General features: G+C 38.0%; 1 long non-coding RNA gene across 1 annotated transcript in view; it reads left to right on the top strand.

The window, feature by feature from the left end:
* LOC108446460 overlaps nt 1-22,235 on the top strand; it is a 48,305-nt gene extending 26,070 nt beyond the window's left edge. The window contains exons 3-5 of the long non-coding RNA XR_001861636.1: nt 37-72; nt 3,277-3,354; nt 21,117-22,235. This is a non-coding gene — a long non-coding RNA (uncharacterized LOC108446460). The remainder of the gene's footprint in view (nt 1-36; nt 73-3,276; nt 3,355-21,116) is intronic.
* Nucleotides 22,236-22,913: the final 678 nt, after the last annotated feature.

The raw sequence follows: 22,913 nt of genomic DNA, 5'->3' as shown, positions 1-22,913 counted from the left end.
TTCCCTAAATGAAAAATAACATTTTTGAATTTCCAGGCCACCTGAAATGTAAAGATCTGGAGAAAACCTCAGGTAATCCCTTCCTCTCAGATTTGTCTAATATTTATTGAACTAATAAAAAAAAGTATTTAGTTTGCCTGACTTTTTTTCTTTTAGAAAAAACCAAAAATTCAAAATGAACACTTAAAAGCATATATTTTGTAACTAGTAAAATTTGCTTAAGTGTTTGTGAGTTTTCCTTTTGTTTCCTCCCCCAGAACTGCTTAACAAACTTCTCTCAAATTCATAAATCCTGAAGTAGCTTTTTAAAGGAAATTACTACTTTTGCCTATCGCTGCATATATTATCACTAGTTATTGATCATAAAAATATGAGATTTGTACATGCAGACTAGGTGTTCATCACTTTTCATTTTGTTTTCTAGCATTCACTTCTCCTCTACCATTTAATGATCTTGAATTTCTGATTCCAGTCAGACCCTGGTGTTGTCTATATATTGCTAATATTATTCTTTCTTTTTTTTCTTGGTAAGCTGGTCTTGAGGTAATTTCTGCATTATTTCTACTAAGTATATAGCTAGATTGCATTACAAGAGTTCACCAAGTTCCCCAAATAGCTATCATCTGCACAGAAAAAATTCTGACACCTTAAAGTAGCCTAAAGGCTGAAGATGAAGCTCTGACATTAACAAATGGTATATCTTTTTGGCTAAGGACAGTACTTTACTGTAAAGGAGTTCTTGCTTGTTAATACAAACACAGGCCTGGTTTTAAGGTAGTATTTATTTATGACATTTTTTATATCAAGGCTCTCTAAACTTCGCCTGTAATATAGTCTACCATGATTTCACATAAAACTGTCTACCAGAAGGGATTGACATTAGTTATGAGAGCCAGTAGCAGCAGCTCTTTAGACATATAACTACTGTGCCATTTTGATGTAATTCAGTTTAAATTTCAAACATTTCTATTTAACATAATCAAGTGGTATGAAATCTTCTTTTAAAATGGCAAGTATACAGTACCAGCTCAATTGGCACTTAGCAACGGTCCTTTTGCAATATGCACAATAGCTTCCAGCAGGGAGTTTTTAAAGGACCATCCTTTGAGAGCACAAACTCACACACGTACAATCAGGACACATCAAGGTTCTATCTCCAGCTCCCCTTGAGATGTTATTTAGCTAATGCACAAATGTTACAGCTAAGCTGTTAGCCTGAAAAATAGAACAAGCAGTTGTGTGTAGGTAACACACCATTTCTTTTTTCATTCCAGGATCTCTTCATATTATAATTTCACATAAAGTAACACCTAGAAAGGTGAAGTATGTGATTTTTACTCAATAGGTGGATTTCCACTTTTAAATGCACTGCAGCCATCAAATGCCCCGTCTTGAATCCTGTATTATGTAGTAGCAAAGCACCTTTGATTGGGTGTACAGCTGCAGTCATTACTGGGTATCCTCTAGTTGGAGTATTCTGGAAGGATATAACTCTGTCACAGGCTGCCATCCCCAGTAAATACTGCTGTGAGCATAGCTGTTCTGTATCCAACGAAAAGACAAGATCTGGCCCTGCAGCTAGCTTTCCTCGAGAGAGTCAAATCCTGGCAAACAAGCCCCTTGTTTCAACTGCAAACCTCCCATACTTATTGGTTCTCTTCCAAAAACTGTGCTGAACCATATAATAAGTTCAAATTTCATTAAGCCCAGGAGCAGAGGGAGTTTCTAGCATGCTGCTAAAATCATGGCATAATGCTCTGAACCAGATGATTGCATTATAATCTCATTCCAGTTGGGATCTTCTTTTCCTAATAGAAGGCTTTTACATTCAGATAGGAAAGTAAGAGGGACTCCAGCACTGAAGCCTGCAATGCAGTTACTAAATACATTGCTTAGATATTTTGCACATGGAAAGAGATGATGACACTAATATTACTGCAGTAATGCTGTCTCGAGTGTAAGACTCCAGAATTGGCTGTAATTCTGCTCATATGGAAAGCTGCAACAACAACATGGCAACAACATGGTGAAAGCACAGAAGGCTATGTTTGCCTGATAACAATTTTTTTTTCTAAAGTAATAAGAAATATGATGCTTTGGTAAGAAGGCTTGATGACAGACTGAAGGACAGATCATTCAATCTATTTTGAAGGACAGATCATTCAATCTATTTTCTTCTAGTCAAATTTTTTTTGTAATACCCATCTCAGAATAAAATACAGTCAAAGACAGAAAGCAAAAATGAGCATATATTTTATGACGGGAGAACATTGTTATACACATGGGACAATGAATTAGCAGCGTAATGGACTCTTTGAAAAGGTGCTCTTTGTTAGTCCCTGACCATGAAATCTATGGAAAAGCCTTAAAATCGATGAAAGCATGAAATTGTTTGTTTGTTTTAAATTATAAACCATAGTAATGAAAAAATGTAGATATGAGTTAATGAAAAGAACTTGTGAAATCATGTTGTATTTTTACTGTTTTTACTGTTTGATCGGAGAGGAAAAATACTTTTTTTCAGTCAAAACATTCACTTAGATATGTTCTAATTGCAGTGTCTTGATTTATTCCATTTGAAACAACATTCCAAATTTGAATAATTTTGTTTAAAAAAGAGAGCTTAAAAAATTCTCTAAGCAAAACTGAATATTTCGTGGCTTAATTTTTTTTTTTTTAAACTTGCAGAAGCCATTGAAACTTACATTATTCCAGTTTTGGATAAAAGTAATACATATTGTCTAAATTTTTTAGTTCAGACAGTGAATCAAAGAATCAGTGATGTGCACTTCTCCGACAGTAAGTACTATTATAAGCTTCAGTTGGATTAGGATCCTCTTCTTAATCCAGTCTATTAAAAATGCCTATGTTCTAAATCTGCATGATTTGCCTGCTGAATAAAAAAGAAGAAGGCACTTTGTTTTTCTTTTTAATTCAAATGAAACTATCAGACGCTTCAGGGATTGGTGATAGTCTAGAATATTTTGGGTTGGCCAATTCTGACTATTCAGGCAAAGGAACAGCTGACATTAGAGACAATTTTTTGTGTGGACTTCTTGAGGCCCACAGGAAAATTTGATCTTCTTGATTCCCAGGTTCTGGTCTGAAGTATAGTGCTGGACCATGAAGTCAACATACTAGGTCCCCAGAGTGAGATAATTAAAAAAGGTTCTTTAAGAGATGGATGATGAGAGTGCACAGTGGCCTGCGAGGAATTTTGGTGGTTGTTGGTGGAACTGGCCATGCCAATTTGAGAATGGTTGTCTCTCCCCACAGGTGATGTGTGTAAGGCACAGCAAAAAGCAAGACTGACACGCTGTGGTGCAAGAGCAGAAAGCCATTTTTAAAATGCTGGTAAGTGTTTTCTTTTGGCCACTCTGGTTGCCTAGGTAAAGTGGAACTGGTAAAGTCTGCTAAACAACTTACTTGTCTCCAGGTCCAATATCTAATTTTCTTTGTTTGTCTTTGGGGTGGTTTTTTTTTTTTTTTTCAGAAAAATCCTAAGTGCATCAGTCTACAAAAATTGGTGACAAGTAGCAGATTGTCCCTTTTTGTTTTTTAACAGAATAATTTTATAATTGCAGCTGGTTAAAAAAATACTATATAACTAGCTCCAAACAAATTTTTTTGGCTATTGTACAGAAAAGGACTTACTAATCTTAAACTATTAAAGAAATCGTCTGGGTAGACAAACTTGCCTGCCAAGTTTTAGGTGGCTAGGATCCAGAGCGGCTGAGACATTAAATGTGAAAACCCAGTTCTTACAGTTGAAATGCCAAACTACAGCATCAGACCCCTGATGCTATAACTTTTAAGAGAACTAAGTGGTGTAATACTGTGCATAATTATTTCACTCATGAGCAAAAAGACCTATTACTCATAAGCAGAGCTTTAAGTTATAAGGATATTCCTTCAGACACATGCCAATCATTTGACCAAACAAGACTGTGCTTTGCAATTATATGTTACCATTTTTTGGACTTGGTGCCTAGTGCAAATCAACAGATTTTGAAAGTCCATTGGTTATGGCCTCAATAGATACTTCATAAACTTTTATGCCGTAACATTAAATCCATTAGGCTAAATAAAAATTATCTTATCCCATCCTTTTTTTTCTTTATTTCTCTCTTTATCTTGCTTATATGCAGCACAGTACCTGGCAGAGTACCAAAGGCTAAAACTCAGCTTTCTCTGATGTTGGTGTACCAGCAGCTTAAACAGCAGTTTTCCTGCCAATTTAAACTTTTACTTTTTAATGAAGAATTTAAACCAGAAAAGCTAAGCATTCCTTGGGCTTGCTCTTTAGTAGAAACTAAGTTTGAATTGGCACTGTGATTACTAAAGCTCTTCTTTTCAAACCTTATTGAACCAAAACTAGAAATTCTGTTTAAATCCTTGTAGTCATCTAAGAAAATAAAATACAAAAAAACCAATAAACAAAATTTAAAAAAATCTAAACAAATATATTTTACAACTTGGATTTTACAGAAACAAAGTGCTCTTTCATTTCTTATTTATTAATTTTAAGTGAAATCATTCAGCCCTACCTCGTAAGAGAAATTCCCCCTTTGAGGGTGATCTCGAACTTCTCTCAAAATATACAGCTACATAAAATATACACAGAACATTTTATTCTTATACCTGCACCATCACAGGAAGATTCTTTCTAGCCTCCGAAATAACTTTGCAGACTGCTGGGGTTTCTGTATATTTTATGTTGATGAGGTCCAGAAGAAGCTTTGCTCAGTTCAAATATGTCTCCATGAGCTGGCTTTGTTTACTGCTCTCAGAAGGGGAAGAGGAGGCACGAGAAGCTTTGTAACGTTCTGGAGCAACATGAGAAGAAACTTGCCTTCATTCATCTCTCCTTCCATATAAACTCCGAGTTTTCTGTGCATGGGTTTGGACCAAATGACAGAAACAGTCTGTGGGTCAGGACTATCGTGCACAGTTTTGATCTTTCAGCTGCTTGTTTAAGTTGCTGACAACTGTGTGACTGATTCTGAGTCCTTTAGAGAAGCTGTAGTGTTATCTGGCCATGGATCAATTATGGTGTTGCCTACGGCAAATGAGCTGTCCTGGCTAGTAAACAGCTTGGTCCAGCTAAGGCTGCTGTAGAGGGGTGGATATGAGGAGAGGGTGAGGTCACCTGATTTGTTCAGCCTGAAGGAGACTGAAGGAAGAATCTAGAGCTTCCTCACTGTCATAGGTTATCAAACCACTACACTCACAAAGGGAAGCAGAAAAGCAGGCACTGATCTATTTTCTCTGGTGACCAGTGACAGGACTCGAGGAAATGACACAGAGCTGTGTCAGAGGACGTTTAGGTCGGATATTAAGACAATGTTCTTCTCCCAGAGGGTGTTTGAGCAGTGGAACAGTCACTCCAGAGAAGCGGCCACAGCACCAAGCCTGACAGAATTCAAGAAGCATTTGGACAACACTCTCAGATATACGGTGGGATTCTTAGAGTTGTCCTTTGCAGGGCCAGGAGTTGAACTCAGTGATCTTTTTGGGTCCTTTCCAGATATTCTATCATTCTGTGATTCACTGAACTGCAACATAATTGCAGAAACATCTAAACTAACCCAAACAATCACACATACTTCCCTCAGAGCTCAGACTTCACCGGAGCTGTGGCTCCTAATTAACAACTAGCACCTGCTCTCATTACCAGATATTTTGAATTAAATGTTATACAGGCTGAATTTCAAATTTATCAGACACTTCCTGTGTTGAAATGGCTGTTTGAACAGGCTTTACAAATCAAAGCATTGTGTAGCACTAGGTACTTTATGTTCCAAGAAAACAGAGAGAGGCTCTCAAGCTTCATGAGATGGAGTGAAACTGGCTTAGTGAGACAGAATATAAGTTTTGACTCCCCAGCTGTTATGAGAGTCAAACACAATGAGGAAGAGCTGGATAATTTGGTGCAAATAGGTTCTTTGAAGAAAGGATAAATAGACCTTTATGCAGTGTATGTTCAGAGCTAGGAGGTCCTCCTCCCTTCAAATCTACCATGCTATCAGGAGCACAAAGGGGTGACCTCTTTCAGGGGGAGAACATAGCGGTTTCATTTTGCAGGAATGGACATTCAGCACAATCAGCACTTGAGAATGAGGCTGAAGGCCTCAAACTATGACAGTGCCCCCACAAAACATGACTCTATAGAGCCCTGAGATCTACATGAATATGTAACTAGATACCATCAGGTATCTATGCAGATATATGCAGAACTGTATAGCTACTCTGCAAAGAACTGATTCTCTGCTTAAGTCCTGCATTGAAATTTCTTTTTACCTGTGAAGGAATTAAGCACAAGACTAGTCATGCAATGTGGACTACAAACTCAAGTTCAAAACCAAGATGAACAGTGCAAGAACAAGTTGAAATATTTGCTGAAGTGTTTTTGTCAGCCAAACCCTGTAATATACTTAAAGTAATATACTTACAGACATACACCACAAGGGAATAACCATTGCATACTTGAGATCGTCACAGAAAGAGAAAAAATGTAGTAGGAACATTTCTGTATTAAAGTAATTTGATTGCTATATCATTTCCTAACCAAACTGACAGCCAAAAACTTCCAAGATAACCATGTCTCTTAAACGGTTTGTCTTTTGAAATCTTCATTTGCATCTAACCTGTGGTACAGAGAAGAAAAAGAGAACACAGCTGTCATTTGAGGGTTCACACCCTTTATCATGGACCACATTGACACCTGTGGATACTTTGGCTGTTCCCTCACTAATCCATGAGAAAACTCAGCTTGGCCAACCTTCTGCTCAGCGTGGTTTGTTCCCTCTACCTTTTCCATGCTGGCTTAAAATTCCTGACTGATCTGTTAAATAATCTGGAGGAGCCTGGGTTCCTCACAAATCTGCATGGGAGTAAAGAAAAGGGGCAAGAAGGTAATGGCAAACCAGCCACAAGTACTGTTTCCTGTGGCTATAGATCCACAGAGCAGGTGGCTTATGCTCTGGATGCCTTTGTGTTTCCTCATGCAGATGATTTGGTAGCACATGACTAAATCTTGAGTGCAGATACATGACTCCAGAGACATTTGCTTAGTTTATGGGGTGAGGGGAAAAAGCCGAAATTATATTTCAGAACATATTAGATATTTCTGAAATACTTGATGGTACATATACTGTGTGTTTAGTACATGCATTACGCCTCAAAGTATTCATGCATGTATATTTACTTTTATAATTTATAGACCAGTTACAACACCAAGCTCTCTTCCAGATGTCAAGAATAAAACTATATTTCGCAGCTACTTTTACAACTGATAGTAAATCTTGCAGATGGTATGAGTACTGTGAAAGTTATCTGACCTTGAGTAAGAAGAAAACCCCATCGGAAGACTTCTATCTCAGAAATAATCAAGGTGTGCCTGCAAACGGTTGCTTATTTGCAGCCAGAGACTTTGGATCTGCACCATGTTCCTTTTTAAAATGGAAGAAGGCGCATGCTTAACCCAAAAATCTCAAAGCCAAAAATACTTTCTTCCATAACAAACTGACCAAGGTGTGGGGTTGGCAGTTTTTGGAAATTTTCAGGGTAGTTCTCCAAGAAATGTACACATCAGCATTAAACAGCCACATCTTATAAAGATAAATATCAAGAAGAACACTGGTGTTGTATTCTGCAGCTTGCACTGCACCATATGCTTGTGTTGCCCAGAAATGCTCCACATGGCTCTTTCACTTGTCCCGGTGATACTTTAAGGAGCCAGAAGACTCTGCCAGTAAAAAAGAAACCAGTTAAGAGCACCAGAGACCAACCATTAGGACTAAAGTTATGAGAAACCACCACAATCACTGATGGTATTTAGCCCACACAAACAAGGAGTTTTCCCAATGCTATATTATGGTGTCAATGAATAATTGTAAAAATTAAAGAGACATAGATATAGTGAAAATGGTTGTGGAAACTTTTCCTTGCCTTGCAGCTCTTGGTTGGGGGATTTTCTGAGCAGAAGGCAGTAGGTATACCACAATGGTTAAAAGATTTTCATTCATTCCAAGAATTTCAATCATTCATTGAGTAAGAGAATATTTCTCATGGTCTTTTAAATTTCTGTTTGATTTTTTCAATTATTGTTGTGCAATTCATGGTCATCAATTGTTCATTTGCAACATGGAGTACCCTCTTCCTCTGCAACTGCTCTTCTCTGGCCTGCCTCTGCTATATGAAATTGTTCCATACCTTTGGTCACCATCATCACCTTTTATGTAACTATTCCTGTGTTCTTGGGGCAGGGGTGCCCACACTCTAGGTGACATAATTACTATACAGTGGCATAAAGATAATGTTTTCTGAAAGGCCATGAAAAAGGGCAAAACCCTGATTCACCTACCGTGGAGCAAAGAACACTATTTCCACAGATAGAAATACTCATGATAATCCCTTCTTCCAAAATATCAGTAAGTACAAAACCTTATTACAAAGAAGAATATACATCTGTTAAAAGAAATAAAAACAGCCATCAAAAGCAATATACATCCTACAGTGAAAGCATAGGAAAAGTTGTGTTATAAACCCTCAAATATTCCTAAGGTCACACAACTTCACAGTCATTTCTCAAAATTTCCATAAGAGCAACACAGACTGAGGCCAAACATTTACATTCATCTTCCATCAAATTCAATGGCTTATGTTTAGCAGCAAATTCATGAGAGTAGCAAGCATTCAACCACTGGAAAATATTTGGCCAATTCTAGAACTTAATGCTGAAAACAGTAAAGTGAGCAAATGAGTCACTTTAAAGGAGGTTTTCAAGCATCTAATGGCAACCATGTGGTCCTCTGTACTAATGTCAATGCATCGTTTCTATAATCCACTGCTCAGCTATAGCAGCTCAACCCTGAAATGGTGATGTAAGCTCAAACCCTATAATGCTCGTATTCAGTGATAGAAAATCTTCAATAAACTGAGATTTCCAAGATATCAAGGGGACGATGTATTCTTCCTAGAAATCAAAAATTATATTTTTCATATACTAACTAAGTTAAAAAAATATGGTGCAATACAACTGAGTGCAAAGATACCTTCCTGTCATCTCAGTGCCTTCCCAGTCCATGAGAGCTTTATCGTTGTGTTTATTGTGATGTCACAGGATTCTCTGGATGTGCAACCTTACTAATATACACTGCCCACGGCTATCTGTGCTGCTCTCTTCCTTTCTCTTTATCCCCACTGCTAAGACTAACTTTCAACAATAAAATGAAATATTTTGATTTATGACAAAAAGGTTAGTTAGAAAAGTCAGATACTAAATTGTTCACTGGAATCTTTATCCTTTGATTATGCAGTTGGCTGAGCATAAGCATTTTGATTCACTTTATTCCAATTTAACTCCCCATTGCAGCTGACCCAAAAGCTGACTTCTTCTATGCTTTGTATCCCTAGGAAAACAAAAAATGCAGTGATACTTGTTAAAAAATTCATAATATATGTTACAAGTTTTTGGCTTAGCATAAATAAAAACTAGAACAAAAGTCATGCAAATATATAAAGGCTTGATATATTCTCTTTCTGAAAACCAGTGATAATTTTTTTTTACATCCACTTTAAATTAATTTGATCATTTTTGCAATAGAGCAGACACACAATGTTCTGAAACTCTGAATTTCGCTTAATAACATCGCTTGAAAAGTAGTTGCATTATAATATTAGACCTGAATATTTGCTCTTTAGAACGATGCCTTAATTGCCCTATTTCTGTATTTTTTCTTTTGTTTTGAAGTTATATTATATGCCTTCTGTTTTGTTTTATAGGCATTTATTATTAGATACTGTCAAGTAAACAAAAAGAAAAACAGCATAGAAACCGTCTTATTGTGTCTTTTATAATCTCCACACTGCCTGATTTTCATAACCAGTGCAACTGCAAAGAGTTTCTGTAAATTATCCAAAGTTTCAAGTACAAACACACTCTGAAATCCAGTCCTCATGCAGAGCACATTTTAATGCTTTATGTGCTTGTTTCTATATTTAAGAAGCTCATCCAAAATCTGGAGTTCTAAATATATTTTAAAATTTCATTCATTTCAAAATAGTCCCCTGAATCTGAGGTACAGGTTGGGTTTTAACATCCATTTTTAAATTTACATCAGTTCTGAGATTTATAATGTATGTGTGCAAGAAAGACAAAAACAGGAAGGAAAAACAAATGCAAAAGAGACTCTAGCTTGGCAGGAATTTCATATTCTGTTGCTACAAGACTTTGTTTTTCAGGAAAGCAGTCAGTAAGATTAACTGCATTATAAACTTTCGTGAACATACAGTATATTGTAGTAAAGTTTAGTATTATTCATAATCCCAGTATGGTGTTACATAGTGCACAATAGCTTTGGGTTGATTTTTTTTCCCATACAAATCCTTTATTCCTGAATACCCAACATCTGTCCAATCACCCTGATACCTAATGTGCAACAGATTGAAAGGGCAAGTTTCCCTGCATGATTCCAAACGAAGGCTAAAATGATCAAAACCTCAACTTTAACTTGACTACTTCATTCTCTTGAACTTGTGCCCTGCACAATCACAACAGTGGAGAGGGGGCAGGGCACCGAGATTCCATGCATCAATTCTTTTATTTCCTGTTCCTCTTGTCCTTCAGTTCCTTGCAGACGGATGCATCTCTGCCTCATTCCCAGCCTCCTTAGTTTTGCATCTGAAGTAAAAAGTACATCTGCTGTGTAATTTAGGGTAGCTTTGACATCTGTGGTGCCCAGAGAAGGAGTAGGAAGATGTAGGTGGAGAGAGAAACGACATGCCTTGGTGGAGCAAGAAAGTCTTTCCCATATTGGCATCTTATGATAAAAAGATGTGCTGACATAAGGATTAGAGGTGGAAGAAGCATTTTCATTTGTGTTCATTTAGGTACACTATCTAATAGGAAAATATGTTCTATATTGAACACTGGATATATAGAATTTCAGTGTTGCCTGCATGTGTTCTTTCCAGTCTACATTGGTTTTTCCACAGGGTTTGTGAATTACATTCACAGTCCTTTTCCAGATAAAGACCATAAAATGAGTAAATTTTTTTTTCTCCATGTTTTTGCTTTTTTCTTGTTTTATCCAAAGCAGAGACAACTAAATGTTCCTTTTGCTCAGAGGAACTAATAGAACACTCAGTGAGGCTAATGGAAGTGAGATGACTTTAGATGCATTTCTCACAGCTTCACTTAGGAGTACTAGGAACATTTCCATACATTTTTCCCTAACATGCATGTTGGGAGCAGTCCTGAGAACATGACATTTTCACCAAGCACTGTAAAACTAGGAAATGTGTGAGTGGGATCCTGCCTGCCTTTGCCATGTGTGAATGTCTTAGTTCCTTTGTCTTTGTCTGACACACCTCAGCCTCTGTTTTTAGCAGTTCTGGTTGGATTTTTTTGTCTTCCCCTTTTTCCATCAGAGCCCTGGTACTGCAAGTGGTATTGTGTCAATAAGCAAGCACTTTGGCGCAAAATTACTCAATCATTAGAAGGGATGTGTGGCAGTGAAGATATTCTAGCTTTTACATTTTTTATCACACTAGGGCTATTTTTTCCTTCTTTTCCACTCTTATTATTAACCTTTTTATAGAAAATTGGCTTACCAAGAATTTATGAATTAGCAAGTCTATTATAATGATGAATGGTAATTACCATTTAAATCCTGAGTCATTCATCAGCTTGTTCGCCATATGTCAGGTGATACAAGAGTGCATGAATACTTGTCTAGTGAGTATTTCTCAAATGATTGTTATATTTGCCTGAACTTTGGACCTGAATGCCAAATACTAGGTGAATAAAAGTTAAAATTATAGAAAAATAAAAAAATTACACTTAATATAAGCAGAGGGGGAGAGACAGCACAATAAGAGGAAATACTGGTAGTGACACATATTAGCATTTGACAATTATTAGCAAATTTTTTATAATGTAGAAAGAATAAACGTGGGTTTGAGCTTTTTTGAAGATACACAGAAAAACTCATTATTGTAAATGCAATTCTTATACAAGATTCCTGGGTAAGGAATCATTCCTGCAAAGAAAAAGTCGGGTTTGGGAAAGAGCCCACCAATGGGCCTAGCTAGCCCAATCAAGCCTGAAGTTGCTTGCGAATTTCTTCCCTCATCAGGTGTTTCTTTAGGAGTGTGAAGGCAGGTACTGGCTTCTACCAGGATCCCAGAGAATGGGTATCTATACAGCCAAACTAGTTGGGTTCATTTGATCCCACCAGTCTCCTTCCTTGATGATCCCTAATGATGGAGGAAAAAAATTGAAAGGGCACAACAGCTGAACTGTCACTCAGCCTCCAAATCCAACCTGAGGTCTGCTAATGGGGTAGTGTGGGGACAATTTCACTTCATCTGTCAGTGCCAGACATCCCAAGGGTGCAAATTCAAAATTTCTGTCTCCAGACTTCTTAGTGCATCTTGTCACAAAAGACAAAACAATACAAAGATATCCTCTAGGTCCCCCCCAAAAAATAATCTTTTTAAATATGAGTGAAATTATTGTAACAGGAATGGGTGCACATTTTATGTCAGGTGATAAAGACTAAGGACAAAGTTAACATTAATGATTATCACTTCAACTATTTCCTTTCATTTTGACGTAGTATATCTCTCAGCTTTAACAGCTCATAAACTGAAGCCAACTTTCTGAATGATCATTTAATTCTTAAAATGTAACCACAGACTAGGAAGAAAATACTAAGATATTAATCCTGGTGGCACACAGCAAATGCTAGACCCAGAAGCTTAATGGTGCTAAGCTGAATGGAACATACCAAGTCTGTTATCCTAACAAAATACAGTCTCTGTCTCTGTGCAGGTCGGAAGTGTTCTCTTGCTATAAGCATCTGAACACAAGCAAAAATAAAGTAACAGTCTTAAAATAGTAATCTTGCAGAACCAAACTAAGAGGATCTTGTTTAGCTTATCTAGCTGTGGGAAAAAAAAAACAAACCAAGAATATTGTTTTCATCAAAGGTCTGTTGTTCTATCAACACTCAGTTTTCTTCATTGTGCTGAAATTGTCATTCTGCTTTGTATTAATATTGCTTCCAGTTCTGAAAAAAAAAAAGTTTTTATTGCTGTTTTGAAACTATTTATATTCAGAAAAATGTTGTTGAAGTTTGGAAAAAAAAGAAAGAACCACAGAATTTCCTGTTGGATCCTCTTACCGTTGTATCAAACAGTGACTAATGGATGACAGTCCTTCATTCAGCTCCCTACACAAATTGGGAAAGGTGTCTACCCAGAGGTAGAATTCACTGCTAGCCTGTATCTTAGAGTGAGTGTCTCTGTGTACTTTAAGTAGAATCAGGTACTGTACATTACAATTAGAGATGCTTTCTTTCTTTATTAATGGACTCAATTAGATATAATTTTTTTAAAATTGTGTTTTACATTAATGATAAAATGCTCTTGGCTTAGATGCCCTTGGTTTAGGTGCCCTAGGTTCAGATGCCCTTGGAAATTATGGAAGGGAACCAAATGGAAGCCTAGGCAAGAGGGCTAGGGACAAAATTAATCTGCAGTCAAAGAGGAAGAAAAGTGAAGGAGGAAACACAGTAGAAATTTTGGGGGGGGAGGTTCTGAATAAAAACAATCACCAAAAAAAAAATAAGGACATCTCTAGGAAGTATCTTGAGGAAGAAGGGTAGGATTTGTGACCATCAGTTTCAGCTTGTAGACTTGCAGAGTAAGCCTTTACTCAGACATAAGGAAAAATATCAGAATCATTCTCTATCCTCTTTTGTATTCTGTAGAATTTAACCAGACTATAAAATAGCATGTTTGTTTTGGCCTCTCAGCAGCTATTAACAAAGGGTTTGGATCCTGCAAAAGCCATCCACCATTCAGACCTATGCAATGAGCCACAAATCTGGTAAAGATAACATTTCTGTTTCTGATTGAGGAAAAACACAGTGTAATAATCAGGTGAGTGTTCTTTCAAAGAAAATGCTAAAAAAAGTCCTGTATGGTGGCAGATAGTATATCCCCGGATCAGCAAAAAGAGCAAAGATTCCCATTGACGCCTCCCACCAGAGGCCCCAGTACTCCTAAGGCTGCCTCTGTATGTCAGCATGTGAAGTTGATCTTTCCCAGCTGACGCTGAGCTGAAATTTCTTGGAAGCAGCTGGGGTGGAGATGTGCCAGACAACCTTAAAAAATAAATCAGTTACAAGTGAACCAGGTCAACCCCCAAGGCCCAGAGGTAGGGCGGGTGTTTTGCTACATGCATTACTAATTAACTGTGAAAAGTTTTGAACGGTCCCAAAATTTTTTGTGAGTACCAGCTACCTTTTATAAAAAAGGCCATAAAGAGAAGGCAGAAAACAGAGTTCCAGTAACTGAAATTAAGCATACAGAGTTTGGAGGGGGGAGGTTGCAGAACCCCAAACCACAAGCAAACCCATTCTAGTTTTTATTTTTGTTTTAACTTGATGTGATTCTTCATGTCAGTCAGAGTGTTCCTTTGCGTAACTCATCTGACATAACTGAGAATGATGCAAAATTTTTATAATGCTTATTTCTTTTTACACCCATTCCCCAATATTTTTTTCCAGACAAAAATTACTTCAGCCTACAGAAAGCCTTCGGACTACTAACTACTCAAAACCTAACTTGCAATTAGGAGGCTTGAATAACTTGGAACATCAGGTACTCTTTACTCTGCCTTGGGGTTCATATTGCAGGAAGCAGTAAGTATTTCTGGCCCTGCATTTTTAAGATCAGGGGCCTCAAAGGAGAGTAGGAATTGTACTAGAACTTGATTTTTGATAACCAAAGTAAAATAATCATATTTTTCATATTTGTCAGGACATTTGAGAGACTGCAGGAGCCTTAAACGAGTTTTATCAATAGTAAACAAATTAAATGTAAAGATTCGCAACACTGAAAATCTGTGAAAATCAGGAGCTGCACGCATCCATTAGGGAATGAATATATTTTGCTGGCCTTTCCAGACAACATTTTTTAAGTGAAAAACTTGCATCATTTTAGGTAACAGTAGTAATCTGTAAGGTATGCAGCATGTTTCATAGAGGAAGGGGTTTCTCTAGCTGTCTGCCTGTACCAGATGCAGCTATCTGTTACCTGAAGACATAGTTCATTGATTAGGGCTGGGTAAAATTTCAATTGCATGCTGTTTCTGCCAATACCCAGCTTAGCTATGCATGACACGTGGATGATTATAGCTCATGTTTACCTCTAAGATGACAGAGAACAGAGACATATGAACCACTGAACCACCGAACTGGTACTAGATAATTGTACCAGCCATTACCATTTCTGTTCTTTGACTTGTCTAACTGGTAGAGTGATGAAAAGTGGGGTTGAGTAGGTGCCTTTTGTAGTTGATGGAAAAGTAATTTACTATGCCTGGGCTGCATTAGTGGCTGGTACTCTTCTGTACCCTTGGAGTTGCACTGTGCAAGGCCCCAAGCTCTTTGGAGACAGAGGCTTTAAGTCACCTTCATCTCCTCACCAGGGTCCTCCTGGGAGTCTGTTCATCTACTATATTCCTGCTTCCTTGAAGTCTTGAGAGGCATGGTGAACTGATGGCAGACCCAGTCCAGGGTGCTTCAGCCATGTCCTTGTATCCTTAGTAGTGCTGCACGTACAAGCAAGCAACACAGAGCAGGGGTTCGAGTCCAAAGAAAAAATGGCACATTGCAAAACAGACTTAAGGTACACTGCCTCACCTAAGATTATGTGGTTAAGAAACACCTGGTTTTCTTCAAGAGCCTCTGTGTGTGTTCCTGAACATGATTGTGTATGTATATGCCTATATGTACATGCAATACTATATTGTGTGTGTATAGTATGCATTTACTTCTTATTTTCAAAAATAAAATTAAAAATATAAGGAAAAACAGGTGCTCAGTGAAAACCACCTACATATGCTGAGCTTAGCTTTCCTGAATAAGTAGATGAAAAGGGTTGGAGGTAAAATAAGAAATGTTATTAGAGAAGATTAAGATTCAGTCTGAGGGGGCTATCTGCACAATCAAGCCCAAAAGCTATTTTTCTTTTCCAGAATTCTTGCTGGTAAGGGTAACAGAAGAATCAGATTCAACTGGCTTTTAAAAACATTTATCCTCTTTTCTTTGTTGTTGTTGCAGGGGTTTTTTTGTTGTTTTGGTTTGGGTTTTTTGCCCCTTGTGCTTTGCCAAAGAGCACCAGGATGTTCTTGAATTAAGTTGGAAATGTGAGCAAGGATTTTAGCTTAGGAAACCTTTTCCCAATAACAGAAGTAGACAATTACTATGTCTTAAGGATTCATTCAGCTACCTAATAGATAGTGCATAAACTGTTGTATATGACCCATAAGAGCAAGATTTGTGGGAGAAATAAAAAACTATAAGACAGAAGCTGACTTACTGAACTTAGGCTAAAAATTCTCACACTTGCAGTACTATTTTAAAGGAAACATTTAATAATAACCTCACATTTAATCACTTGGAAGACATGATTTTAACTAAAATACACCACTAGAAAATCAGTGGAATTATTACTCCATTTTCAGAATGAAACCCTGACAACACCTAATTTCATTTTAAATTAAAGAGATGTTAAAGAAGAAAGAAATAAATATTCAAATCTGTGGTTTGATGGAATTACTACAGCGAATATAAACAGAGGCAGATGGATTTGCAAGGGCTATGAAGAGAAAACACATCCTAAAAATTAATATTGCCTACAATGCATTGACTTGCTGCAATACCTACCAAACCATCTTTAACAGTATGATTTAAATTGCAAAATTGACATGGCCAGTTTCTAGACCTTGACTTTACCTGGTAAGGAGATCCCTGATGTGGAGGGGACTATTACTAAGATTCTGAAGTTATCCTCTGCTCTGAATGAAAAAAAATATTCATGCCTTTAGGGGTTGTGGGTCCTTGCTGTGATTTACATAACTTACTGTAAGCAGCCATGGCAGACACCAATTACAGAGAACTTTGTAACTGCTCTACCTGTAGCTCCCAGTGGAAGCCATGCTTCTGTTGTATTAAATCTGTACAGAAATGACAATGGGAGAAAGGGAAAAAATAAATGATGCCGTGAACGTTATAAGCAAACCTTTGGGAACAACAATATATGTACTGTGGTGCAACAGATAATGCAATTTTGCTCAACATTTCAGACAACATGCAGGCTAAATAAGAAAAAAAAACCAACAAAAACCCCAAAAATAAAAACTAACCAAGAAATCCAAAACAGACAGGACCTGTAACGACACTTTGCCTTTCACAACCGCTGCAGTTTTGTCAGGCAATAATCTTGAAAGTTGAAAATGTTCCCGTTATGTGTTTGGTTTGGAAAGGAAACATGGCCAGGTACAAAGAATAATACATTTACAAAAGTCTCATCATATGCAGTGCAGGGAAGGAATTCTGAATTTCAGCCCAAATAAAAAAAAATTTGCTGAAAACTGTCTCAAAATCTTATGGAGTTAGTGGAATTAGTATTCACTATGGAAGTATCTGTAAAGTAGTTCACTGTACCATTAAAGAGCTACTGCACAGTCTGAACATAACCTGGTGGGTAGTGGGGACCTGCTGCCACCTCCAGAGGAGAGCAGAGAAATCTGGAGGCACAGTTCCATCTCTCTGTGTACATGGCCTGGCACAGAAGCGTGAGCTATGGCACAGCTACACATTTATCCAGGCTTCCTCTAGGCTTCAGAGAGAAAGAAGTAGTCCTTTGTGCAGACAAGGGTGCAAATATTGTGCAAATATTCTGTGCACCAGGCTGTGCTTGGAGTCCTGCTGCAGAGTGGTCTGCACCAGCTGGGCCATCTGCTCTGTGAAACTTCATCAGAGTGCTGGCTGGACTGCACATGCTGGGGTGCCTGGAGCTGCACTGGGACACAGCTCAGATCTTTGTCTTGTAAAAGCCCTGTAGCCCTCTTGAAATATTTCTATTGGGACCTTAAAGGCTGTCAGGAAGCACTCTGACGTTATGTTCTCAGTGCTTCCTGGAATGTTAGAAAACAGCAAGAAAAGCTCCAATTTTTGACTTTTTTGTCCAAAAAACCCAGAATATCCTTTTAAAACAAACAAACAAGCAAGCAAGCAAACATCACCCAACCAAGCAAGCCAAAGCATCAACAGCCCCTCCCAAAAAACCCAACCAAAACCCAGAAAACAAAACCTCTTTAAAGAGGAAAAGAGAAGTAAGTTAGGCTTTCTGTCTTACCTACTAGTACTGCTGGTGAAAGGATGGAAGACTGAGCACAAGTGGAAGGATTCAACAACCTTTCAGACAACCCATGCCTGCATGGTGCCATGACTGGGTCCACTTTAAACCTAAGTGAGAGTAGAAATGTTTTGTCTTGCTTGTGTTTCAGATTAACTTTTCAGCTCCTACCATTGCTGATTGCTCGGGTGGGGGTTTATTCTGAATTGAGCAGGTATCTACTAGAGTTTTCTATCTATTTGTATTGGCCAAAGACGTAAATTTCTTCTTTTCTCTGTTGTTGGTTTTATAATAGCCTGTTGACCTCTGGAACATAGCAAAATCACTTTTGGAACATTTGGAAAATTTGGAGTAATTTTCAGTGTATTTAATCTTAAAAATGTTAAAAAAAAACCACTTGGAAAGTGAATTGATAGAATTGAAAACTAGAACTTGAGACCTCATGATCAGTTCTTTTGTTCTTCATTAGAACTTGCCCTTTTGGTTAACAATCCGGTATAAAAAAAAAAAAAATCCATGAAAGTGGTTGTAACTGAACTAAAAGTAGATCCCACTTTGTCTCCTCTCTTGCATGAATCAATTCTGTCTGCAGCACATAACCTGAAGAAGCGTTTCTCACAAGTTCTGCAAATTTTCACATACACTGAAGTCAAAAGGTCTCAAACAATCTTATTTGTGTCTCAAGAGCTAGAATTGATAGTCTGCTATTTCTGCATGCTCTAGACAAGGAGGAAAATGATGGATGAAATCCACAAAGAGCTGAATTAACTTTGTCAAGATACATTAAAATTAGTCTAAAATATTTGTAGCTGGTTGCTATCTTCATCTGGAAAACCGAGCATGTTCGTCTCTGAACATTGGCAGCAAACCAGACCAAGGACTCTCTGTGAGGATTTTTTTTTTGTCTGGACTGAGCCACAGGAGCATGTCACAGTGAGTCCAGGAGCCTAATCCTCCAGGCATTCATCATGGGGCTTGGGCTCCTTGGCCCATCCCAGAGAGAAGTTTTTGTTTCACTGGACCTTCTCTCAGCATGGGGTAAGAAGGGCTTAACAATCATCTTTGCATGCCAGCTCCATGATGCTGCTGGTGAAAACAGACCACTTTATGGATAACTTATGCTATGATGGCTTCATTATAAACGGAAGTGAAGTCAGTAATTTTCAGCACTGTACCATATACTAAAAATTCTACAAGTCTAAATGTGATTGAAAATGGGAAAGCAAGTAAAGTGTTGCTAAACAGCAGGATTCTGCAGTACCTCAGGAGCCTACAAAATCCCTTTACCTGAAATTCAGTCTTAACTGGATCACAGGACAGGTCAAAAAAAAATTGTTCATTTTGCTGTCTGTGCTCCCCTTAGTCTCCCTTTGTGCATCACACTCCTGGAAGGCGCCATCATCACAAAGCCAATGAAAAAAACAGTCATTTTTATCATGATTCCAGGGATACCAGGTTACACAAATTTGCAGAGGAGCTCACTCCAAACACACATCCTAGGTGATGGGATTAGACTGTTGTTCTCTAAGGACCAATGCTTGCAGACATTTTTAATCTATTAAGTCCCTAATAAAACCTAATAATGTAATCTTAACTAAAGCTATACTTGTTGTATTCATTCCACTGCAGGTGTTATCCCATAAACATCATTGCACATTTTATTGAAGGGAGTGAGATGGCGACTTTTGAACCTCTAAGCATATTTAATTGCTATTTTAAAAATTTAAACACCTTTTTATGTCTCACATATTTCAGTTTTTCTGCCTGTCTCAAGCTGAAATAGGGTGCTGTTTCAAACATTGCCTCATGTTTATGATCAAGGCAAGGTGCTCTTTGAGCATATGATATTCTACTATAGCAGAAAGAAAATAATTTTACAGAGTGTTTTTGCATATGCTATTAAGATTCAAGTCTTGATTTCTTCCCCTTCTAAACAGTGTCCCAAAGACCTGTGGTATCCTCTGTGTTAAGTGCCGGGTTCAAGAGATTAAGGGCAATGACTGGCATCTAGTTCACTTTTATTTCCATTTCAGTGCAACCTCACATCGCTATACATCTGTTTTGTTGATTCAGAAGAGCACTTGAGATGCTTTACAGTTGATTTTGACAAGTGCTACAATTTGATATGGGTAGATAATTCTTGCTGAGTTGATTTCAAAAGTACAGAAATTATAATTTTGAGTAGATATTACCTTTCTTTATGATCAGAATTTTCATGTAATATACTGTGCACTTAAGCTTCTTAATCACATTTTCTTTTTTTAAACATTACATTCTTTCCATCTAATCAAGTATTGCAAATTAAAATATTGTTCTAAATATATCTTATATTTTTTTTCAAGCACTGTGGACAGCTCATGCAAAACCCACTTGAAAAAGTGGTCCCTCCTAACCTTCTCACCAAAACTATTTGGTTTGGAATTTAATTAAGCAGTGAGACAGGACAGACTATATGGCAAGGTTGATTAATGCACACCTCTGGTGCATTTCACCTCATGCCTCCAGCACATCTGAGGTGTGGAGTAATCAGTTCAACTGCTTAGTCAAAGTGTCTTAATGTCATTATAAAATGGGCATATGTTAAAAAATAAAAAATTCAAATATGACAACCTATCCTTACACTACTAAATGTCATGCACTGAGATTAAATTTGGACAAAAAAAAAGAGTAAATGATTTAATTAAATTCCAGGTTTAAACACAACAGAATTATTTAGCTGAAATATTTTATGGAGTGATATGTGAGTGTTCCATCCTATTCCCTCTGCACCCCATTCCTTTGGAGTGTATCAAAACAAGTAACCCATCATCACCCCCAGCTTCTGACTCTTTCCTTTTTTCCCTCTCTGGTCTAATTCTTTACTCTCTCCTTTTTGTTTTTTTATTGTCCTTCTGCCTCAGGCGTTTCTCCCTGACGTCAGTATTTACTGGGCATGAGCCTGTGCTCTCTTGTATTGGTGGTCCCCAGGTGCTCTTCAGCACATGGATTGATGAGGGAAGGATCTGTCCTTGGCTAACCTCTGTGAACACTGCAGTGGGGTTAACTCCAGATTTACACCGTGCAACTGACAGTTTAAGTAGTCTCAGTTGGAGGCTTTCAAAAGAAATTCTGGCTTGGTACTTCAAAGAAATATGAAGTAGGATGGGCAGAGAAGTCTTCAACTTTCAGAAGGGACAACCATCCCAACAGGTTTGTTTTCATCTGAAGGAGAATGGACTAATTTATATTGTTAGCAGAAAGTACTGTCAGAATGTAATCTGAGAAACAGCACAGTTACATGATCAGGATTTCCTGATAACTCTTCCACAGATACACATGAGAAAGCATAAGCTTCCACCTCACACCTTCGTGTGCCTCCCCCAAAGGCCTGATGCTCCAAATATCTACTTACTGTGTGGGCTGCTGGGACAGAGTTAATTTTCTTCACAGTAGCTGGTACGGGACTGTTTTGGATTGGTGCTGAAAATAGGATTGACAACACAGGAATGTTTTAGCTATTGCTGAACAGTTCTTACACAGCATCAAGACCTTTTCTGCCTCTCACCCCACCCCACCAACGAAGAGGCTGGGGGTGCACAACGGGTTGTGAGGTCAGGACAGCTGACCCCACCTGTCCAAGGGATATCCCAGACCATATAGCATCATTCTCAGTATATAAAGGTGGAAGAAGAAGGAAATGTGGGATGATTTTCAGAATGATGGTGTTTGATTTCCCCAGTCACCATTACCTGTGATGGAGCCCTGCTTTCCTGGAGATGGGTAAACACCTGCCTCCCCATGGGAAGTGGTGAATGAAGTCCTTGTTTAGTTTTGTTTGCATGCATGGCTTTTATATTATCTATTGAACTGTCTTTATCTCAGCCTGTGGGAACCCAGAATGCAGAGAATATTTCTCTGCCTCTTTTGAAGGGTTTTACCCCCCTGGACAGTTCTGGTTTTGGCCTTTGTCCATGGGAAAATTTGCCTAGCCTCTGGGAAGAATTTGAATCTACAATGGTGTGAATTAGGTGATAGAATACTATGTGAGATTATCACAGGGTGAAAAATTTAGAGGTTTTAGGTCTATTTGCATAGTAAATAGATAAAAGCAAAAAACATCAAAATTCAGGATTGTTGTTGTTCTCCAAACCTTCTTCTTCTTCCACTACTCCATATTCTGCAGTAGGAGTAGTTTGGGATGATTGGATAAAGAATTCTGCAGTTCCTGTCTACGTGATTTAGGAACTTGTTGGACATTGGTAAAAAAGTGAAAATATCTTGCCTTTTAAGTTTTCATGGGGTAATTTACCTTTAAAAAGGCTGTGAAATCTTGATAAGTTGCCTTCTTGCTGCATTCTCTGCTCTGTGCTATGTCTAGGCCACGCCAGTGGCTTGTACTCCTTAAATAAGAATTAATAAACACCTATCTGGAGACTGAGAAGCATGAAGTCCCATTTGCCTCCTTTTTTCTCCTTGAAAAATCTGAACATCTCCCCCATCAGGGAAGACAACAATTAATAACATAGACAGTGTTTTCAGCCCACAAGTTTTCTCACTTTTACCCTTGCAATTCCCACCCCACTGTGGGGGAGCGGCTGCGTGAGGCTGAGCTGCTGGCTGGGCTAAAGCCACAACACTGCAGAATCAGTAGTGAGATTCCCATCGAGTTCAGCCTTGTTTGGGCCTCAGAGAGCAAATTTTACACCAACATCTGCACT

The sequence above is a fragment of the Corvus brachyrhynchos genome, unplaced genomic scaffold (genome assembly GCF_000691975.1).
Source record: "Corvus brachyrhynchos isolate BGI_N302 unplaced genomic scaffold, ASM69197v1 scaffold32, whole genome shotgun sequence".
Classification (NCBI taxonomy): domain Eukaryota; kingdom Metazoa; phylum Chordata; class Aves; order Passeriformes; family Corvidae; genus Corvus; species Corvus brachyrhynchos.
Note: the sequence above shows the minus strand (reverse complement) of the source record. Positions and strands in the feature narration are given on the sequence as shown.